Raw genomic sequence first — 12,549 nt, 5'->3', positions numbered from 1 at the left:
AGCTGAGAACAGCACAGAGAAAGAAACGGTGAGGAAGTTAAACACAGATACATTTTTGTTTATGAAATAAACTATTCTCTTTTTTTATTATGATTTGAAATTAATATAACAATTAACATGATTTATTAAATGCTTAACTATTGAGTACATAGTGACTATAATTTCCTTGACCTTAATTTCTTCATCAACCTTGACTGGGATGAAGTGACTGAGAGTGGATCCAGGCTTGGAGGTGGAGATAAAAGTTCTTTATTGGATTAAATTTATATGAATGAAGCAAAAATAAATAAAAAAATAGAGAGGAAACTTTGTCCAACTGTAATGATTTACTTCTTGGGGTGATACATGGAGCAGGTGGTGGGATTCCCATCTGATTGTTTTTGGATCTTCAAGCAGTTGAGTTGGATGTTAGCAGACTAGCTTCTCACCTCACTTCACAACCTTCTGCCTTTTGTCTTCAGGTTTTCTCATTCACAAAAAAAGGCGGACTTCTGGGAAGCATCCAATTTATGGACTGGAATTTAATAGACCGAGCCTGGAGTCTCACAGAGAAGGGAGGTCCCACTGGACAACACCGAGTGGTGTTGGTTTTTCCCAAGATGGATGAAGGAGCTTCAGCAGAGTGGGATTCATAGGAACCAGGCGGAGCATGCTCAGAGTCTTGGAAGGTGGGAATCTCGTGCTGAATCGAGGATTCGAACGCTGCTGATGGAGGTAAGACCAGATTTGTATCCAGAAGTGTAGAGGATGGAGCATCAGCCATGGAGCAGGGCCTCGTGATGGTTTGTCCATCTGTAGTCTGTGAGGTTGGAGCAGATGAGCTACATGCTAGTTGATTAGCTTCTTGCTGTCTTCTCTTTTGAGGCTTTTCTCTTTTAATGCGAACCATTTTTTTGTTTGTTTGTTTGTTTGTTTTCGGTGAGAGCAAAGTGGATCTTCCTCTACCAAGTGCAACAAGTAGAATGACAGGGCCTCCGAAAATTATTTAAAGCAGAAAAACAGAAATCCCACCCCTTTATCTCTATTGGCTGATTCAAACAGAAACTCATAAAAGTGGGCTGGGGCATCTGCCAGGAGCAGGAAGATAAAAGCAGTTGGAGGTGGAGTCTATCTGAGTGAGGAGGAGTTGCATCAGAAAATTTGCATTGGTATAACTGGGTCAAAAGTCACAAAGAGGGCCTCACCCCTTATTAACCAATTGATTTAAGAGAAGGTTCCAGAAACCTGTCTGTTTTATTTTTGATAAGAACTTATATGATGCAAGAGAGAAGGTTCTAGAATCATGTCTGTTTTATTATTGATAAGAAATTAATTTAAATCAAAACATATGTTTTTATACGATAAGCATTTTATGACGCAGATTTAACAGGTGTTTGTGTGCGATAAGCATTTTATGACGCAATTAAACAGATGTTTGTGTGCGATAACATCGATTTTGATTTGGGCGTGGCATTTTAATCCATCAAACTCGATTAATTAAAATTTGACATAAGGTAGTACCATTAGTTTTTTTACATGAACAATCATGCTGTGATAGGATTTCTTTTCCTTTAAATATTGCACCAGCAGCTCTGATTGCTATTATTACATATGAAAGCTGTGCAGAATAGGATAAATAGGGGTATAATTCTGAATCCTGTTCTGAAGTTGCATCTGAATGTGTAACATCAGTTAATATCAATGATAATAGATATAGGTTTGTACCTAGGTTTTTAAGTCATATTCTGGTTTCAGCTCAACATATTGCTGCCTTTTTAATGCTTTCTGTATCACACTATGCATTAAGAAGCTCTCATTTTCACAGCACAGGAGCATGAAGGACAAAATGTGCTCTGGTGTGAGGCTACATCTGCCCTGTGGGATTATGTGAACACAGTTGATTTAAAAAGAGGGATAGAAAGGTGTTTACAGTAATAAAGTTATGATTGAGATATAAAACATCGACATTTTGTAATGAAATTTTCCTACATGAAAAAGCTTTAAAAATAATTCAATTAGAGTTTAAAAATAAATAAAACAAACTGTCTGGCTTCTGCTTCTGTTATAAAATTAATTATGGTTTTGGCTGATTGTGCTCCTCAAACTAGACAACTAACAGCCTCATCTGTGTTTCTGATCCTCCCTCCAAACATTCATATACAGAGCAAAGCTCTGTAGGTGGAGAGCTTTTCTCTCCCCCTCAGATCCTGTTGCTTCTCTCAAACTCTTTTGGTTTCAACAGAAAAAACGGTTTCTGATGAAACAGAAACAGAAGGGCAACAGAAACAAGGCTTCTGAACTCATTGGGAGCATAAATCTATAGTGTTAACTTTTAGCAGTACTTTCTTCTGATATGGTGAGGAGGAAACCAGTTTAGTGTTAATTATTACTTAATCTTTTCCAGATTAAGTAATAATTAACAAATAATATGTGGCTAATTGTGGAATTATGACTCAGTAACCATTAACTACTAAGGATGACAAGACTACACGTTTATGAGTGGCAACATGATAAACATGAGGGATCGGGAAGTCGAGTTAATTATCTGCAAATGTACTTTTTACAAGTGTGTATGGTGTTCAAAGATTTTGTCAACGGTTATTCAAAGTTTTTAAGCTTTTTTACAGTTTTTTTGGTTTCAGCTAATAATTAATCAATTACATATAATTGTTAAATTATTATAAAATTGAGAAAACAAGAACTTTTACTGCTGTAGAAACCAAAAACATCTCTGATTTGACCTTTTACCTATTTCAAAAGTTTTTCTCAAGGTTAGTTTAAAAGTTTTGGTCTTACTAAAGATCTCATCTAAACAAGTTCTGATTTGATTCAGATGATTTCAGCAGAACCTAAGGAAACAGTTTGGCATGATAAGAAAACTTGCTTCTTGTGACCTGGAAAAAATGCCAGAGAAATAATGACAAACCCTGGGAATTTAATGTTTTATGCTTAATGACTTAATATCAGAGTGTGTAAGGTTAAATATCCTCAGGCATTTGGGACACCTTCAGTTTAACATTTCCACTGAAACATATGAAAACAAATTATTACACTGTTACCACATTGGTGCTTCCTGTGTGTTGCAACATTCTTTGCTTCCTGCCAGTTGTGTAAACATCTGAATTCTGCAAAACTGTCATGGTGCAAAATATGTGGGAATTGTAACATGTTTATGTTCTCATTGCAATCTTAGGTTATGCAACAAATGTTGTTCTGTGTATATCATTTGTATACAACAAATGTTGTATACAGAATAAAAATTATGTATACAACAATTATTGGTTCTGTATATACAAATATTCTGCATGGAAGAAATTCTTGTATACAGAGACCTGCATACAACAAATGTTGATCGCTGTCTTCCATGGTAGTGAGAAATCAGGAGTGAAACTTGCTGACTTGCTTATACTTGTCCAACCGTTATCCCTTTTGGGGTTTGCAATTCTGTTAAATCATGTATACATATTTCCAACATGCATATATCGTACCAGAAATGCAAACTCCAATCGGGACATTTGATGGACAAGTATAAGCCAGTCAGCAAGTTTCAGTCCTCCTTTCTCACTACCATGGGAGCCAGCGATTAACATTTGTTGTATGCAGGTCTCTGTGTACAACTAGTGTTGTATACAGAATGCTTGTTCTGTATACAACAAATATTCTGCATGCAACAATTATTGTATACAGAGACCTGCATACAACAAATTTTAATTGCTGTCTTCCATGGTAGTGAGAAAGCAGGAGTGAAACTTGCCGACTTGCTTCTACTTGTCCAACCATTATCCCTTTTGGGATTTGCAATTCTGTTAAATCCTGTTTACATCTTTCCAAACATGCTTCGTACCAGAAATGCAAACTCCAATCGGGACCTTTGATGGACAAGTATAAGCAAGTTAGCACATTTCACTCCTTACCATTGTAGACAGCGATCATCATTTGTTTGAAATATGTATGCAGGATCCAACAGGAAATATCTATTAACTTTAACCTCCACACACAATAATGGAAAACGAATCAGGCCCCTGGCATTTTCCGGAAACTTTTGTGTTGTACCAGTGAAACATTAATCAAATTGAGGCAGGTTCTTTGGAAACTCAGCCCTTTAAAAAGGGGAGGAGATGTCCTCAGGTTTCCTCTTCTCTATAACCTGCAGTGTAGCTTTATCTAATCTCCACTGTCAGGTCACACTTTGAGACATGTGACCTAAAATGTTGGCATCTTTAGCGAGATAAAAGTTATCTTTGTGACAGTAATTACCCATAAAGAGAAAGTTAGTAGCACTTTACAGTAAATAGAAACTAGATCAGTTGTTATGTTTCAGTTATAAAGTGATAAAATGTATTGTTTAACTTCTAATTAAACATTTGACTGTTTATTGGGGAAGGAGAATCCAGAGTGTACTTAAAATTAAGACTTGAAATTTGAACAACTGGAAACACAATACATATAAAATATATAACATTTTGGGTGAAATAAATTCATAATCATCATAAACAGAAAAACTGTTTTCTTTGTAATTATGTTACAAACTGAGCCACATTTTATTCCATGTTAGTGTTGCATTGGAAATGGCGCCTCATGGTAAGCAGAAACATACTTAAAATATTAATGAGCCTGGTGATAATTTTCTCAGTTCAAGGTCATTATTGAGTGTTACATAGAGGCAGGTGAGGGAGAATTTTCCTTTTTGTCCTTTATATCTATCCACCAAATAACATTGAGCTGCATATCAGCTTCCTTAAAGCAAAACAAGAGGTTGTGTTTTTCTCTGCAGACAAAAGAGGACAGACAGAGATGTGCTGAGATAGAGCTTTGAAATAGCACTTAATCCATTCTGCTCACAAGCTGCGTACCACTATCTCTGAAAGCAGGAAGTAGAGGAGGGATTTAATGACATTGCCTTTCTCTTGCAAGAGCACACAATGTTCTTTACTTTTCAAGCTACAATTCTCCATTGTATAGTAGGGTATTCACAGAACTTTACACATGAGTCCAGAAGTACTAAAAAAATAACAATAATGTAAAAAAAAAAAAAACTTAAAATCAAAGGATGAAGCTGAGAGTTTAAAAAAATAGAATCACAGGAGGATTTGTGTGAACCATTACAAGATAAAAGCAGTCAGATGTGCTGCTGTGTTACTTAATATTTCTATTTTAGTCTCATCTGAAAAATGTTGTGCTAGAGAAACTCTTCTGTGATCTCCTGAAGGAGAAATTTGGTCTTACAGGTCATACACTCTTAACCTAAATTAGTTAACTTTACTAGAAAATTGCATGAAAACCTGTTGCCTAGTTTTTACAAAATCAAGCTAAACAGATTTAGTTGTCTTAACTTAGAACCTCAAAGCAATATTTGTCATGATGTGTGTAGGGGTGGACCCAATCGCAGCAGGCAGTAGACGCAGTTTATGTGGATGATATTACAAAATCCAGGGAAAACAAGGAAATTCAAAAACACAATGAAACAAGAGACACGAGGATAAAGATAATGACTGGCATCGTGGTGAACAGGGTAACAAGACAGACTGGCGAGTTGTGACTGGAAAAGAGGAGCTTAAGTACTAGTAATTGGAACAATTCCTAGCTAGATGAGAAGAATGATTGCAGGTGTGAGTAGTTGGCGCAGGAGCTGGCTGAAGGGCGGGGAGAAGGTGGCACAGGGAAGCAAGGACGATATACAGGGGAACACAAACCAACAAACCAAAAACAATTCACCCAGGGTGGGCAGAGGGGGCCTTGGAAGGAGGGCAGAAACTGCAAAGAACAGACTAGAGTTCAGTATAGAAAGTCTGACGTCCAGGTGACGAAAGGGACAAGGGGGTGGACGTCCAGGCGATGAAAGAGGAACGTTGGTGGCTGGTGACGGTAGATGAAGAGGAACCTTGGTGGCCAGCGACTGAGGAGCTCAGACCTTGGAGGGCGATGTGAAGGCCACTAAGGCCTTGGAGAACGACGTTAAAGCCGCTCAGGCCAAAACCCAGAGTCCTGACAATATTGCTCTGTCTTAGTCTAACTCTGAGGTCATAAATCTTAACAAGCAACTGTACAACAAAATGAAGCACTTCAAATAATGTCGTTCCTTCTTTAAGGTGTAGTGAAAAACTTAAACTTGATCTTTAAGGTGTAACCCTTGTGTGTGCGAGGACTGAGGCAAATGATACAAGTTTTACATGTGTGTGGTCGGTTGGACGCTATTTCTAAACACAAGGGTTAAACTTGATCTTTAAGGTTTAAAGGTGTAAAAACTTTGTGCTTTGAGAGCTGTGTACTCACTTGGAAAAAGGAACTAGGTTGAGTATTTTCTTCGAATTTGTCTTTTGTGAAAAGAGGATGTGGACCACATATTTTCAGAGGTGTGTTTTCTGTTTGAATATGTTGCTGACAAAACAGGGCATAGTGGAATGAGGAAGTGAGAGATGTGTATTGAAATTTGAAGAAAAAGCATGCATGCACTGTGTAAGGAGCTCTCATTCTCTGAGGGTCTTCAAAACACTGTTTTAGCCTTTGGAATAAAAATATAATGGCAATAGATGCATCTTCTGTCAAATTATTGACTCTATAATTTTAATTTATTCGATGTCTCTTCTTTGAATAGAAACATGTCCATAGAAAGGTCATTGCTGATATTTTACCATCTTTGCATTGTGCTTACAAATAATTGGCCCCAGACCTGCAAGCTAACAAAACGTAACCTGTCATAAGGGTGGCCACCCTTGCTGAAGACTGTTTAATGATATGCAATTGATTTGCACCACGCCACTACTACTTTTCTTCCTAAATCTTAGTACAGCAACATGGAGGCTTTTCTTTTGCTAAATACCGGATGAGCTTGTGCACTATGTATGAACTTACCTCCTAATTATCCTCTCAGTTTGTTTCATGCTGTCGCCACTTTTCTAGGCATTTTATGGCAAGCTTTTGTGTCAACATGCTATTCGACTCCTTGTTGACTCTCATAATAAAAACCCAGATGGTGTATGGGCAGCTGCACTCAGGGTACAATCAAATGTACATAGTGAGTACAACGGTCACCACACAGCCATTCACTTATTGTGGGAACCCATAGCTTTCAGGATGACCTGAAACTTTCCACAACAGCTCAGGCCGACAGACTGCCTGAGCTGTGTGTGGATGTCTGAGGAAAACTTTGTCCTGTCTGCAGAGGATTGATACTTTTCAAGTGATTGTGTACATTAGCTCTGTCTTAGGTCTTACTAAGGCTCATGACTCTAATCCAACTTCATTGAAAAATCTGTATGCAGGCAACATGTGTACAAATACCTTTTCATTCTCTTGGAATGAAAAGCTGTAACGGTTTAAAGCTAACCGTTACAGCTTTAAACGTTTTCATCTCAGTGTGTTTTAGGGCATATTTTAAATGATAGACTGAACTGAAAGCCAAGACAGTTTAAAAATGTATATAGTTGAGATACATGAGGATTACAACAAATCTAAAGTATGTATTTAAGAACATCTGGGATTTATAACAAGAAAATAAAGTAATGCTCAATATCCATATTAAATCCAACATGTATTGTATAGGCAACTAATCTCTACATACATGGGGGAGGAAAAAAAAAGCAATATCCTGTAACACACAATGAAAGATTGTTAGTTGGTCTGTGGTTTGTTTTTTCTTATCTATAATCTCCTAATTAGATCAGGACACTCAAATTATACCTCAGATTTGAGCAATTCTGCACATTCATGTCTTTTATTATCTGAAAAGGTTCACAGCTCAGAAAACTGAAGCCAAATATTTTTGGCATGGTGCCTTCCCCCCTCTGGCGTCAAGCATTAGGAACTGCAATAAGTAAGAGTTCCCAAGGCGCTAGACATGTCCTCTTTGATATGATTCCTCTGCAAAATCGTAAAAACCTAATATGATGATTACAAAATGATTTTATGCAGATATTCCCTAATAAATTTCTAATAGATTTTTCATGCTATGATTCTAACTGTTCTGTTCTAAATTCTTTTGTAATTTTATTGTTTTATATTATCTATCAAACATTATAATCAAATAACACATTTGTATGTAAAACTACAGCAATTCTCTCCTCACATTGTCTCCCTGTATGTCTTTTTACATATTCTGAGTGTTTTCCTTTAGAGGTTTCTGATGTCCTGTTCTGCTAATTCAATTTACTGCAAGGTGATTTCTAATGTTAGTAGTCAAATTGAGGATCACTATTGGCCTCATTTTCTCTTTTATTTTTCTCTACCTCTCTCTCTATCTCTAACTTTTTCTTTTATCTCTTCCTTTCTTGTGAATAGATTTTTCTTGGTGTATTTTAGTAAGTTCAGCTTCCTTCCAGGTTTTCATAAACTATAAATTACATCTGGACATCACATGGCCACATACATATTAGATATTTTTCCAGTGCAAGAGGATGAAAATATTTTTGCAATAAAAATCTATTTAGGAAACACAATACTGTTTGTGGTAAAAAAAAAAACAGGAAATATACCAATATTTCCTGGTTTTGCAAATATCTATTTTTTTAGAAGCTATTAGATAAGTTGCAGAAGGATCAGTAAAGAGGCACAACCAAAAACAAAGGAGGCAATTAAACTCTGACAGACATGCACACACTGACTTTTTGAGACAGGTAATTTTCTGGTCCTTTTGCCAGGTCACAAAGATTTATTTGACCCTTTAGTTCGGTCAGGTAGATCAGCACCAGAGTGGTCATGTGAACTAAATCTCCAGCAGAGACAGGAAGAGATGCAAAAGAATCCCTTTATCACAGTAAAATGAGTATAAAGAATTGGAGTTTATCACACAATATATTATATATTTCTACTCTGTTTTTCTGAAAATGTAGACTGATGTTTTATGTTAAGAGGGAATTTGACTGAATTCAGGGAGAATCTGTCAGCTCAGTCTTGGCTTAAAGACAATGTGTGCAGAAATGAAGACTACAAGAATAAAGTCAGTCATTAGTGATATGAAAGTACAAGTCACAGAAATATTTGTAGCTATAAATCAGACTCAGCTCTGCTGGTTTTGAATATTTACGCCCATTTACAAATGCAGCCTTGTCGTGTCTGGAACCCATGAATGGACCACCTGAGACTTTCTATGAGAGCCCAGACTAAATGTTAGACGTCCCTCAAATATTTGAGTTTTATGACTTGCACTCAGCTTTATTTACCCAGTAACTCAACCATGGATGCTTAAACATCAGGGGAATGTACACACAAATTCCTTGAAATGTTTGAAATGTCTTACTTTTAAAAAAATATTGTGACAGGTGATGCAGGTCAGTGAGTTTTCACAGAACAGGAAGGTCACTTTGATGAAATCTGTTTGGCATTTAGCATGTCATCAAAAGTTGGTTTCATATCAAACAGTGTAGTGCTGTTCAGATAAAAACTGGACAGCTCATAGCATGGATATAACCATGGAATAAGAGAAAGCAACATCCTGCAACATCACCTTGTACTTGTAGCAAAATATTAGCTACATTTTCAATAAACCTGAGTTGGAGCTTTGTAATGTTGTATACTTTAGACCACTTTGTAACTAAGACCCATTTGAATACTTCTTCTCTAAGTAGCCTTTCAGCATATTCAACAGCATCTTCCCAAGATTTTCTTTTTCATTTATTAGTTCATGTCTTTTGAGAAGAGTGCTTGGTTTCAACTAAAACTGCAAAACTAAACACTACAACAATTGCAGACTATGTTCGTTTGCAGAGCTTTTCCATAGTTGAGGTTATTGTCATACAAAAACAAACAACACAAGGGTTGCAAGGTAGCAGCCAAACAGAGAAGAAACATATCTCCTAAAATCCAGCATTAAAAAACAAAAAACTATGCCAGATTCATCATTTGTGACTTTATCTGTGATATTCTTTGTAGCGCTGCTTCTTTTCTGTAATATAATGCTAATTGAAGTTTGGCAAGGAAGGAGTTTCATGTGTTGACCCTTTAACACAAGTAAAGTTTTGCATTTTCTTTTACTTCATGGTGGAAAAATACACATTTGTCACCAAAACACGTTCATTGCTGAGCTGCACACACTAAAATGATTGATGATGACACTTAAATTATGATGATGATGATGATGATGAAAATGATTAAAAAAAAAGCTTATCATGGTGCTTTTGCTTGCACATAACAGTTTGCGCCTTCAGGCATCTTGAAATTGCACCGAAGGATGAGCCGAACATGATGTTTTCTTCATCATTTGCTGGCTGATTACTTTCTTTTCTTTTGGTCAGATTTAATATCAGACAGTGGTAAAGAGATAGTTGTTTTGTGCGTTTGTATCTGTTTTCAATTGTACATGAAAAAACATGCTCAGAAGGGGAAAAACTAACTGGAATAAACAAAGAAGAGTTTGGTACAAGAAACAAGCAGAGACACATGGCCCTTTGGCTCATAGTAATGTTATGAGCCTAAGGGCCACAGCAGCAGAGATGAGTTTCGTGTTCGACTGGTTCCAGTAATAAGCTGGTTCCAGGCTGTACCCTCCACACAGGAGCCTCCTTGCAGTCCCCTCTGACCCCTCCCACTCCGCTCACCACCTCCTCCCCTCCTAACCAAACCCACCTGTATTTCAGCTCCTCCCCCTTTTCTCAACACCAGATAGACTCCTACTGTACTTTTCTTCTTAAGATAAGAAAGGCTTCATTGAGCCTCTTGTTGATTCCTCCAGTCCTTCATCACTTCTTATGCAGTCTGCTTCATCTGTTGCTCATAAAGCTCACCTGTGATGACTGAACACAACATAAGGCCTATTGACTTGAACAAAACCTACATTCTTGTTCTCATTTTTTTCCCCCTCTGTTTTTGATGCTTAGGGGAGTAAAATAAAATGTGTCTATGTTGTGTTTTACTTTACAGTTAAACAAGCTGTTTGCACAAGCAGTTCTGTGACTTCTGCTATCTAGACATAAATACTTCTGTTTGGGGTTTCTTTTTTAGCAAGTGAGCAGCACTGTCTCAAATAATAAGCTGTTGGATAGTAAAACATAACTACAGGTTGTAATTTACAGGATATACAACCTGATTTTTTATGGGACAAAATCAAGTTTCAATGCAAAATAACTGGTGCACAGCTTCATATAAGTGGAGGGCACACCGGGAAAACCACAGAGAGAAAGGAAACATTTTACTACTGTCTGTGACTCTACGTGTGGCTGCGTCCACGTGTCTGTCCTCAACCTTCCTGTGGGTAAACGCTTCCTGTCAGGAAACAGATTCACTTTCAGTGTCAACACAGCTCAAAGCTCGCCCAAGATTGTATGAGGCCTTCAGCAAAATTTGATTTGGTGACATTTTATACCTGTTAAGAACATCACCAAAACTAACAGTGTTTCAAAACAAATCTGGCAGAATCTGAGAGGGAGCCAAGTTTAACTGCTAAAACTGATCATTTTTCACTTCTAGAATATAGTTGTGAACAAACTGAGCTGAATGAAGAGATTTTTAGTCTTAGATCAAACAATCATTCAATGTATTTATGCTGAAGCTATCAAATAAAATTACATTTCTTAATCTCAACCACAAAACATAAAAATCTATAATTTGTGTGAAAAATTCAAACATTTATGGAGGCCACTGATGATTAAGGGTCTTAAGCAGCAGCTTCATTAGAGTCTATAACTGTTGTAAAATTTGGATATTATAAAAAAATTGTCAAATTGTAGTTATACAACAAATGTGCAAACCAACTGTTGAGCATGGTAGTGTGAGGAGGGTGTGTGTTTCTGTCATTATGTGTGTTCTCCCTCAAGGCCTGTTGAATTTAGTTCAAAGGCAGACAGGAGGATGTGAAGGTCAGTAAGGTCCATTTAAGGTCAAGAGTCATTAAAACATATACTCCACACTGGGAAGTATATTAAAACAGTTTAGAGTCAATATCTTACTTGTCATACTGAGATGTTTAGAATTTATAGTGAGAAATGAAATCCCAACTAACTAAAATGTTCATGTTTGGCAAAACAAACATTGATGTAAAGTTTTTTTCCCCTCTATGCCCATAATTAATGAACAAAAGTTAAAAAGTCAATGTGACTTAAATTGAAACATAACTTTTGAATTTAAATGTATTTTCCATGTCAGTTTATGTTTAACACCCAGATGGCATCAGCCCACATACATAATGAGATTAAAATACGACTCTCTGAAACATCTGTGTCCCAGATGGCATTTCATGGAGGAAACATTTCAATGAAGCTGTGTGGTAAAGACATAAAACTGTGAGAACCTGAATATTTAAGCTTAAACAAATGATCATGCTGGGTTTTAAAGGAGAACACATGGATTTAATTTAAAGAATTCAAAGAAAATAAATTATAGGGATTTAACTTGATTAAATTTGTACACAACTTGCTTTGAACTCCTGTATGGTCCGAGTGGCTGTTCCTGCCTGCTCCTTTTGCTCAATCAGCATTAACCCAGAGGTCCAGCCTGCTTGCTAAGCTGTCGGTTTTGGTAATGCCTCCCAAAAATCATCAAAACATATGTTGTTTGAGACATGTCTGACTGTTGAGTGATGAAGAGTAAAATTTACTGGGAGCTCGTAAAATACTTTTCACACCATGATACAAGGTGCTT

Source organism: Poecilia mexicana, unplaced genomic scaffold (assembly GCF_051168715.1).
Source record: "Poecilia mexicana isolate PSO_F unplaced genomic scaffold, ASM5116871v1 scaffold_5, whole genome shotgun sequence".
Classification (NCBI taxonomy): Eukaryota; Metazoa; Chordata; class Actinopteri; order Cyprinodontiformes; family Poeciliidae; genus Poecilia; species Poecilia mexicana.
The sequence above is the reverse complement of the archived record's forward strand: the minus strand, read 5'-3'. Positions refer to the sequence as shown.